At 35.1% G+C, this 11,022-nt stretch overlaps 1 non-coding gene across 1 annotated transcript; it reads right to left on the reverse strand.

Moving 5' to 3' along the window:
* Positions 1-8,223: 8,223 nt before the first annotated feature.
* Positions 8,224-8,330, reverse strand: LOC122692920. The gene has a single exon (XR_006340733.1). It is a non-coding gene; the product is annotated as a U6 spliceosomal RNA (small nuclear RNA).
* Positions 8,331-11,022: the final 2,692 nt, after the last annotated feature.

An 11,022-nucleotide genomic window follows, 5' to 3' on the forward strand; every position in this document is an offset into this window, starting at 1 on the left:
TTCATAAAAAAAGGGGGGGGGTTAGAAGAAAAACACAGTATTCTCTGGCCTTTCTCTACTTTCTTCTTCTCTATTCCCCCTCTCCACAGAGGAGTTTAATTTTAAATGATAAATGTGGAAATTAGAGACCATCGAGAAAATCCAATTTGGTGAGGAGTTTTAAAAATCCCATAATAAACGCAGAGTGAAATGTATGATTTAATGCAGGGCGCCAATGGCTGCTATTATGGGCTATTAGCAAATCGAGGCTGAGAGTGAATCTTTATCACTTGGTGAGTGCGGGTTGGTCCTGCCTTTCCCTCTGCTATTGATTTGTAGCCGCTTGTCATAATGACACCGGGAAGCAATGAATGGAAGATGTGCTTTTGATAGGATTCAGGGGGGTGTTAGGGGGGTGAGAGAAAATTCAGCAAGTTTTCTATCTCTTCTGCCTGATTAGATTTTTTCTTCTTTTAAGAGCTTTCACATTCCAATAAAAATGCTAAATCAGCTCTGTACCAGAATTGTTAGGGTGTAAATAGCTAGTCACATTTAAAGGAGGAAAAGATATAGAAATACCAACCATACTATGCAATGTTAGATGAATTTGACTTAATAGAAATGGAGTTTTTTGTTTGCGTGTGAGTGTGTGCATGTGTGTATCTGAACACATGAGCAATATGAAGTAGTGTCAAGGCATAATACTATTAAGTACACTTACTATGTAAAGATAGCCTATTTTTTTGTAGGGATGTGATGGCTTGCATCTAAAGTATAGTAGAAGGTGGTCTAGCTTTATATGATTGCCCACTTTATGAAAAGGATACATTCTGTGTGTGTGTTTAGCTCCATAGAGAACACATGGAAAGAGGTACACTTGTACTGATTATAAAGAAAATTAAATTTTCTAAATCGAACTCCTCATAGTGGAGCTTTGCTCAAGAATTTCAGCATAAGGAAAGCACACTGAGAACAAAGGCACTCACAGATTGATCCAATGGGGGGAAAATTCTCTGTAGAAGATCTACTTTAAATTTTCTTTAGAATAAATAAAAGAATAAAATTTTCCTTAACCATGGTGATGTGGAAATGGTTGATTTTAACCTGAGTATATTTCATTTCTCCCCTTTTGAGAGGAAACAATTGCTTTCCTTCAGTATTCTTTTAATCCAAGATGATGCAAGTCCCTGTCTTCACATGCAGAAGTGCATGTGGGTGCAGGCAGTATGTTATTAAAGCAATGGGTTATGGCAAATGGGAGCGTGGAGGTAGGGGTGCATTTACTGAATGTATTGGGCCATTTTGTTGGTTAAATCTTGATAAAACCCATCTTCTCACCTGCTTTATTTCTTAGATAGGTCTAGATGAGACTTTTAGTAAAAGAGGAACACAAATATTCCTATTACAACAAGTAGAATACAACTGTTAGATCCTTGTTACATGCTTACGATTATAATGTATCCCTTATCTTTACTAATACATTGTTGCACTTAAGCAGAGGCCAGGTATGGAAAATAAATATCATCCGGATCCTTAGAACAACAAACACCACCAGGTTTTCTAGTCTATTGAAATATACCATGAAAAAATTAAATCGGCCTAGTTTGTAGAATTTAATGTCAGGGAACCAAAAATCAGCTTTGAAAATAATCAAAACTAGTAATATAAATGTATTTCTCATATCTATGAAGTGAAAGGCTACATACTACACTGTGTGTTAATTTCAGTGAAACTCTGTGTGTGTGCCTGTGTATCTGTGATTTAAAACCACTACTAAGTGATTCAGACCAAAAACAGACAATTTATCTGTAGTGAGAACTTTGTGCTATATAGGGACTACTTTCTGTTAGCTACACCACCTACCTGAAATGACCTGATGAGAGCCTGCACCTTTTCAAACTTTGAGAACAATGCCTTCTAACAGAGAAGCTTTCATAGGCTAGGTGAAAACAGCTTTCACAGTTGCCAGAGTTCATACACTCCCATCCCCCATGCAAGGACTATGCCTAAACTGTGATAAATTAGAATGTTGCCATTTAATTATGTATCATTTATTAAAAACTAATTAGGGACAGAAAGAAGCATTTCTCCAGTTTCCATGAGGGCTTTATTTTATTGTATATAATAGATGATTATTATTTGGTCTATATACGGTTATTGCATACTACAATGAATTACCTGTATTAAAGTAATAATACCGTATGTTCACATAGCTTTTGTTCTTATGTAAAAACATAATTAATCATTCCAAGAGGAAATACTCGTTTCCATATTTTATATATGTTAAGTGATTTCTGCTGTTACCCAATCAAAAGGAATAGAGTTGAAAACAAAAGTGTGAAATACTTTTATTTTTTTATCCTGAGGTTATAAATGTAAGCTACATCATTTGATAAATTGGGATAAATATGTATTTTATAACTTGAAATTTTCTGAAGTATCTGTGCTATTATTTGCCAGAAAATCTTTGAAAAATTATAATAATGTTTATTGTTGGTTTATTATGTCATTGGTTATTTCCTCTTTCACCTGACAGGGTGAACATTTTCCTATGGGAGCTTAGAAGTAATATAAACTATCAACAGTTTTTCTGATTGAGATTAGCTTGAGTAAATACATGAAATAAGATAATAGTTTGTTTACAAAGCACTTTCACATGTATTAAGTGCTAGGTCATTGTTAAGGTTGCTTTTATTATAATCGAATAACGTAGAAATGGATAGTAGAAAGAAAAGAGCCAAGTACCAAAACATATAAATACAATAAGGGAAGGGAGAAACTCAGACAAGAATAAATCATTGTTTTGTATAAATAGAAGACTAAAAATAAGGCAAATAAGATAGAAGTGAATTAGAAAGTCCTAGACATAAAAATATTAACAAATAAGTAATAAAAATGGCACATTGAAAAAAAATGATCAAAATAAATGGAAATGAAGATGTTATGCAGAATTTAACTTAATGTTTTATACATCTTCATTCTTCTTAAACTTTTGTGGGGGTAGCAACAGAGCAAGATACTTTCCCGAAGTGTTCATAGTACAGTAACATTCCTTAAGTTCAATACATTATCACACTAATCCTCCCATTATCAACATTCCTGTGTGGTTTCTGGCAAGAATTATTGCCTCTGTCTGATGGAGAAGCTGAATCACTGTGGTGATCACTGACTTTGTCAAGGTCAATGGTGAGTCAGGAACAGAAACAGAACCCAGAGGTTCTCTAATCTGTCATGGTCTGTTTATACCCATATCTCTGTCTAATACTGTCATCTCTTTGTTAGAACTCTTTTCTGATTGGACATTTTTCAAAGATTTAAATAACACAAGTATTTGAAGGCTGTGTTTTAAGAATACTTCATCTCTAAACCTTATCCTATTCTAGAAATATTAAGACACATTACCTTTTACTTATACCACTTATATTTTTGGATTGGTATTATTTAACATTTTTATTGAGGTATAGTTGATTCTCAATATTATATAGATTTCAGCGTAGAACACAGTGATTCACAATTTTTAAAGTTTATTTAACATATTTTCTTTAATCCTTTTTCATGCACATTTAAACTTAGTGAATGTGAACAATGCAGAATAGCATACCTCTTCCCACAAAAAAGAATGAAACAAAATTTAAAAAGAAAACAAAACTAATAGATCTACGAATGTTTCCCTCAGTGTTCTTTTATTCTTCATTCACCAGAATGCAATTTCAGAGATCGTCTATTTACCCATGTCCTGGGCCAGGTGTCTGATTGACCCTCACTTTATTAAACAGGATGACATCAGTACATAAGCAAGCATACATACATGGACATAACACACACATGTACATGCTTAACCTGCTTATTAGTCCTTTAGTTCTTCATGCTCTGGTTTAATTCATTGTGCATATGTTCTTTTTAAAAATGGAAAACATTACACCCAAGATAAAGTGATAGTTAATGGAATTACTCATGGTTCAGATTACTTGGTGTGTATTAGAAAATGAAAAAAATTATTTCCTTCACTCCTTTAAATTTCTCTGTGCTAGTGTCAAAACTATTTAAAGGAAAATATTCCCATTATTTAATACTGCCTTTTAGATTATCTCATGCTTTCTTTTTCCTGGAATTTAAAGGTATATTCATCTTATAGTCAGGTAATTTGTTTTTCTGTGTTTCCCCTTTTGGATTTTGACTGAACATTTTGACTATATATCATCAGAAATAAAAAGTTAAACACAAACAAGTTTTTCTTTTTTTAAGTTTTAGGATACCACCAGCCTAAGTAGATAAGTTTTCAGAGATTGAGAGGTTGAAAGAAGCGATTATTGTCACTGTTAACTTTTTTCTGGGAAAACTAGCCCCTCTTTTTATTGGTACTATGAAAAATTTTTGCAACTTATTTTCTTTAAAAGATGACCCTTCAACAAAAAGTCCGTTGTTTTAAAAATAGATGTATCTCATTTCATAAAAGTTAAAAAAAGAAAACCTTCTTTCTCCGTAATATATTATGATAGTATCAGTTAGCTGGCATTACAAGCCATAAAATTGTTTTTCTTATTTTTCTGACCCACGTTCCAAAGAAAACCTAAGGTCCAATATAAACAGTACAGTTCATGAAAAAAAATATGAGCACATTTCGTTGGCAAAATAACACTAGAGGGCGCTCGTCAGCAGATTGCAAGAAAAGGTCTTCCTGGTTTCAGAGCTTGACTTGGTAATGGGGGTTTGAGAAGCTGGTTCAGGGAGTGGAGAAAGATGGCATTTAACCTTTTATAAGCTCTACTCTTCCCAAAAGACTAGAAAATTGCAATTAATGCCAATATTACAATACATACTATTTTTCTTAAAAAATGTTGTTTTAAATTTCAATGAAGCATGCAATTCTAAGAAATTAATAATCTCAATTGCATTCAAGCATCTCATATTTTTAAGAGGGGACATTTATTGTTACTTTTTTAATATAGTGTTGTAAGCTTATTCCACCATGTTTCATATTGTGTCAATATTCTTTTCTACATATGGAAAGGAAAAAAAAATTACTGGTGTTTCATTTCTGTAATAGGAATACATTTATTTCTCCTCTTAATTAAAAAAAAAGCTGAAATTAAACCTAAAATAACATTCTCTTCTCTGATAAACCTTTTTCCTTTCTTCCCCTCCCCTGTAGATGAATATCTTTTCCTTTTGAGTTTGCTTTGAAGCAACCTCTTTGAGTACTATTCTAATCGCTGTTATTATTTTATCCTAGTCCACAAAACGGATGTGATCTCTAAATCATATATTTTCTCTTATAATCCTTGGCTTTTTCCTTCTCTCTTTTCTTTATCTCACATTTTCATTTCTCCTTTCTTAATACATCATGCTATAAGGCTACAAGAAAAGAATAGTCTAAAGATTATTAATTCAGTTTTTCCAGCAAGAATTCTGAATCTATGTAAACAGTTGACATTTAGATGTCTACCTATGGTAGAGATACAGTTGACAGATCATCAGTATTAATGGGTTATAGTTAGGAAGCAGCAAAACGTATCGATTAAGAGACTGGACTTTAGAGTTAGGTCAACTTGATTTCCTACTGGCTTTGTGAGTGTGAATAAAGATCTATAAACCTTAGTTTCCCTACTGTAAACATGGGAATAGTAATAATAATACTTAAATTCATAGTCGACAACTGAAATATATATATTCATCAATCACACAATAAGCAAGTAAGAAGAAAGTATTTACAATTAGTTCTTATTTGAATTTAGCTGTGATCTCTAATTACTTTTATTGCCCTACTTGTTTAATTTTTATGCAATGCCTATTTGTAGTATATTATAAAAAGAGATAACTTACACTCTTCCTGTATGCAGGGTCTGGGCGTAAAGAAGTTTAAAGAACCTTATCCAAGACCTTCCCATCTGGGAACTGACTTGAAGACCCAGTGTCTCTGTTGTTCAGATGGGTATTTTTGTGCTCAGTCACTTCAGTCATGTCTACCTGTTTATGAAATGCCTTAAATATCTTGAATATTAAATATTATATAATAGCCCTTTTTAGTCAGGCATATTATAACCTAAAAATCCAACTTAGCCTGACAAAGCATGTTTTAGGTCATTCTAGTAAGGTTACCAGTCATCCATACGGCACCCAAGTCATTTCAACTGCAAATGACTAAAGTAAAATAAAAATCTCTAGTGTTATATCCAGAAGGTAAAATTACATGGAGGTTTAGACTATAAGTAGCTACACTGTAGTTCAGTGAATTGACAAGGTTGATGTTTGTTTTGGTTGTCATTGAGAGAAGAACATCTATAAGGGAAGAAAGATCATTTTTTTGTGTTCCCATGACAGACTAAAAGTCCATATCTGATCAGAGAACCGTCATTCCTGCTCTTCAGAGACATTGCGTTCTCCCCATTCCACTAGGTTCCAAAGCATTCTTATTGCTAATAGTGGAAATACTTTTTCTATTCAGTGCTTAGTCACTCAGTCATGCCCAACTCTTTGCACCAGGCTTCTCTGTCCATGGGATTCTCTAGGCAAGAGTACTGGAGTGGGTTGCCATTTCCTCCTCCAGGGGATCTTCCCTACCCGGGAATTGAACCCAGGTCTCCTGAACTGCTGTGGGGAAGCCCATTGTGTTCATTATTTTCATTTTAAAATCTAACTTATTAAGCCTGTTTGCAGGGTCTAGGAATAAAGAAGTTTAAAGAACCTTTGACTTTCCACTCTAAAACTTTCTGGGGACCTCATCACATCAACAATTGCAAACATAAAAGCACACGCATAATAAAAGACTATAGACATAAAGCAAAATTTCTTGATTAAGAGATAATACCCAAGGCTATCTACTTAGAAGACTTTCCTAGATCCTTTTTATTTATAAATTCTTTTTTTTTTAATTTTTTTATTAGTTGGAGGCTAATTACTTCACAACATTTCAGTGGGTTTTGTCATACATTGATATGAATCAGCCATAGATTTACACGTATTCCCCATCCCGATCCCCCCTCCCACCTCCCTCTCCACCCGATTTATTTATAAATTCTTATCACTCAGTAAACTTTACTTCTCTGGCTGTCATCCTTATTGAGTCCAGTAAACTGAGTTAGATTTTCATATAACCAAGAAAACTAAGTCTGTTGACACTGATGACTTTCTAGGAAGTATTCCTTTCTGTGAGCCAAACTGAAACCAGTTCCTAAACGGAGTTAATGTTGTATAACATCTTGTTGCAAATGATACTTGTATAAATGAAACAATTTAAGCTAACTGGGTAGGAGATTAATTTCTGTGTCATTGGACAAACCACTAAACTCATTTGATTTTCTTGAAATCTTTTTTCTACTCATAGTTTGTTTCAAAGTTTCATCATTTGTTCCTACTTTATTACTATAAATATGTAATGCTTATTCTCTATAAAGGGCTTCCTGGTGGCTCAGATAGTAAAGAATCCATCTGCCAATGCAAGAGACATGGGTTCAATCCCTGGGTCAAGAAGATCCCCTGGAGAAGGAAACGGCAACCCACTCCAGTCTTCTTGCCTGGAAAATCCCATGGACAGAAGAGCCTGATGGGCTACAGTCCATAGGGTCACAAAGAGTCACCTTAGCTTCTTCATATGTAACATGAGAATAATGATAGTACCTACTGCATAAGGTGATTATGATAGTCTGTTAGGATAATACATTAAAATGAGGATTATTATGTTTGACATCAGAAGGCTGATGAGAATTTGCTACACTACATGTGTCCTTTTCTCTAAAAGGCATTAAAATTAATTGCTCTTTTAAATTTTTACTTTAATTAAAAAATATTCTTTCTCTTAGAAGATCTTATCCATACCCAGGCTTCAGTTATCTGCCTTTAATTTTTTTTTTTTTTTTGCCTTCGATTCTTAAATTTCTATCTGTCGTCAAGATTTCTGTTCTGCTTGATATTTCTAAACATAATCCCGAAGCAATATGTCTAAAAATGTACTTGTGATCTTCAAATTCCCACTCCTTTTGTCTTTCATTCCTTACCTTTTCAAATGGCTTCACTATATATCCAATTGCAGAAATATAAGAATCTCTTTTTGAACCTCCAGTCCATGTTCAATTCATCAAGTTCTGTTAATTTTACTTTACAAATATCTTAAATTCAACCACTTCTATCAATACTGAAGTGGGGAGTCTATCCCTTCTCTAGCAGATCGTCTGAACCCAGGAATTGAATGGGGATCTCCTGCCTTGCAGGTGGATTCTTTACCAACTGAGCTATGAGGGAAGCACCAAAAATATGGACTATTTCACAGATTTGCGTGTCATCCTTGGGCAAGGGCCATGCTAATCTTCTCTGGATCATTCCAATTTTAGTGTATGTGCTGCCAAAAGGAGCACAAGGGCGTGTTGCCTCACTGTCGGGGAATCTAACCCCTGGTCTCCTGCATGACAGGCTGGGATACTCACCACTATTCTAACGAGGACGGCAAAGTCGCTCAGTCATATCCGACTCTTTGCGACCCCCCATGGAATTCTCCAAGCCAGAATACTGGAGTGGGTAGCTTTTCCCTTCTCCAGTGGATCTTCCCCACCCAGGAATTCAACCGGCGTCTCCTGCATTGCAGGTGGATTCTTTACCAACTGAGCTGTCAGGGAAGTATCCATTACTACCACCCTAAGTCAAGTTACTATCATCTTTCTACTGCAAGACTTCCTGTTTTTCCTACATTCTTTCTTCTGACAATCACTTCTCCATATCACAACCAAGATGATGCTTTTAAAAAACACAAATCTGATTATTTCTGTCCTGTTCGTGAAACTTAAGGCTTCCCATTTCTCCTAAGATGAAGACTTGACATTCTTAATGTGGCATTCCAAGCCAAGCATGATCTGGACTTTGCCTGAAGCTAGAAGTGAGAAGGGGAGATTGATCATATTAGGGTCGGAAGGAATTTTCAGAGGTGATAGGAATATTCTGTACCTTGCTTATGGTATTGGTGGTTTCATGACTTAATACATTGGTCAAAACTTATGGAACTGTACACCTAAGAGTGAATTTTGTTCATCTTAAAAAAGACAAATCCTGCCATGTGCGAACATGGATGATTCTGGGGTATATTGTACTAAGTGAAATAAGCCAGACACAAAAAGATATTGTATGATTTCACTTATATATGGAATCATTTTTTTCTTCTTTAAATCCTACTCAGAGTAGAAAGTTGATTACCAAAGACTAGGGGTGGGAAAGAAGGGGAGACATTGATCAAAGGGTGCAAAAATTCAGCTATAAAATGAATTAGTTCCAGAGACCAAATGTACAGCATGGTGACTATAGTTAACAATAATATACTGTATACTTGAAACTGCTAAAAGAGTAGATATCATTTGTTCTCACTACAAAAAATAATGGTGACTATGGGTGGTGATGAATAATGTTACTTTGTGGTAATTTGTCAAAATAAATAAAAATCAAAAGGACTAACCAGACATTTCTCCAAAGAAGACACACAGATGGCTAACAAACACATGAAAAGATGCCCAACATCACTTATTATTAGAGAAATGAAAATCAAAAACACAATGGGGTACCATTTCATGCCAGTCAGAATGGCTGCTATCCAAAAGTCTATAAGCAATAAATGCTGGAGAGGGTGTGGAGAAAAGGGAACCCTCTTACACTGTTGGTGGGAATGCAAACTAGTACAGCCACTATGGAGAACAGTGTGGAGATTCCTTAAAAAACTGGAAATAGAACTGCCATATGACCCAGCAATCCCACTGTTGGGCATACACACCCAGGAAACCAGATCTGAAAGAGACACGTGTTCCCCAATGTTCATCGCAGCACTGTTTATAATATCCAGGACATGGAAGCAACCTAGATGCCCATCAACAGATGAATGCATAAGAAAGCTGTGGTACATATACACAATGGAATATTACTCAGCCATTAAAGAGAATACATTTGAATCAGTTCTAATGAGATGGATGAAACTGGAGCCCATTATACAGAGTGAAGTAAGCCAGAAAGAAAATCACCAATACAGTATACTAACGCATGTATATGGAATTTAGAAAGATGGTAACGATAACCCTACATGCAAGACAGAAAAAGAGATACAGATGTATAGAACAGACTTTTGGACTCTATGGGAGAAGGTGAGGGTGGGATGATCTGAGAGAATAGCATTGAAACATGTATATTATCAATTGTAAAACAGATCGCCAGTCCAGGTTGGATGCATGAGACAAGTGTTCAGGGCTGGAGCACTAGGATGACCCAGAGGAATGGGATGGGTAGGGAGGTGGGAGGGGGGTTCAGGATGGGGAACACATGTAAATCCATGGCTGATTCATATAAATGTATGGCAAAAACCACTACAATATTGTAATTAGCCTCCAACTAATATAAATAAATGAAAAAAAAAAGGAAAGGAAAAAAGCAAAAAGGATAAATTATGTCTCATTGAAAATGATTTTTTAAAGAAAAAAATAAGAATGCAATATTTGGCTAATAATTTGATACCAAGAATTAATTATTGAAGTTTAAATGTCATCATCAGAGTAGGAAGCTATACTGCATAATCTCTGTCTATAAAGTTAAGTACTGCTTTCCAACTCTGATTTCTAACATTCAGTGTTAGATGCTTCAAGTATTTTAAAAGTAGCATGCATAGGTTTTGCTTTTATAATTTTATAAAGTCTGTATTATGATTAGAGATATTGTTATCAGTCAGTGATACTGCTGTTTCTAGCCCCAAACATCTTATAGTTTTTCTTTTAATAGAATCTTTGCTTCTTTAGCAATTTGTATCCCTGAACCACTGTAACAAGTGGCTCCTATTACATCTAATTAGGTTACAGGAGTTTCTATTATTTAAAATTTTCATCAGCTATGTGTATGTGTGTATGTCAGTCGCTCAGTGGTGTCTGATTCTTTGCAACCCTATGGACGTTAGCCCGCCAGGCTCCTCTGTCCCTGTGATTTTCAAGGCAAGAATACTGAAGTGGGTTGCCTCTTCTCCTCCAGGGGATCTTCCCGACCCAGGGATCAAACCCGTGTCTCCTGCCTATCCTGCACTGCAGGTGG

The sequence above is a fragment of the Cervus elaphus genome, chromosome 4, assembly GCF_910594005.1.
Source record: "Cervus elaphus chromosome 4, mCerEla1.1, whole genome shotgun sequence".
Lineage (NCBI taxonomy): Eukaryota > Metazoa > Chordata > Mammalia > Artiodactyla > Cervidae > Cervus > Cervus elaphus.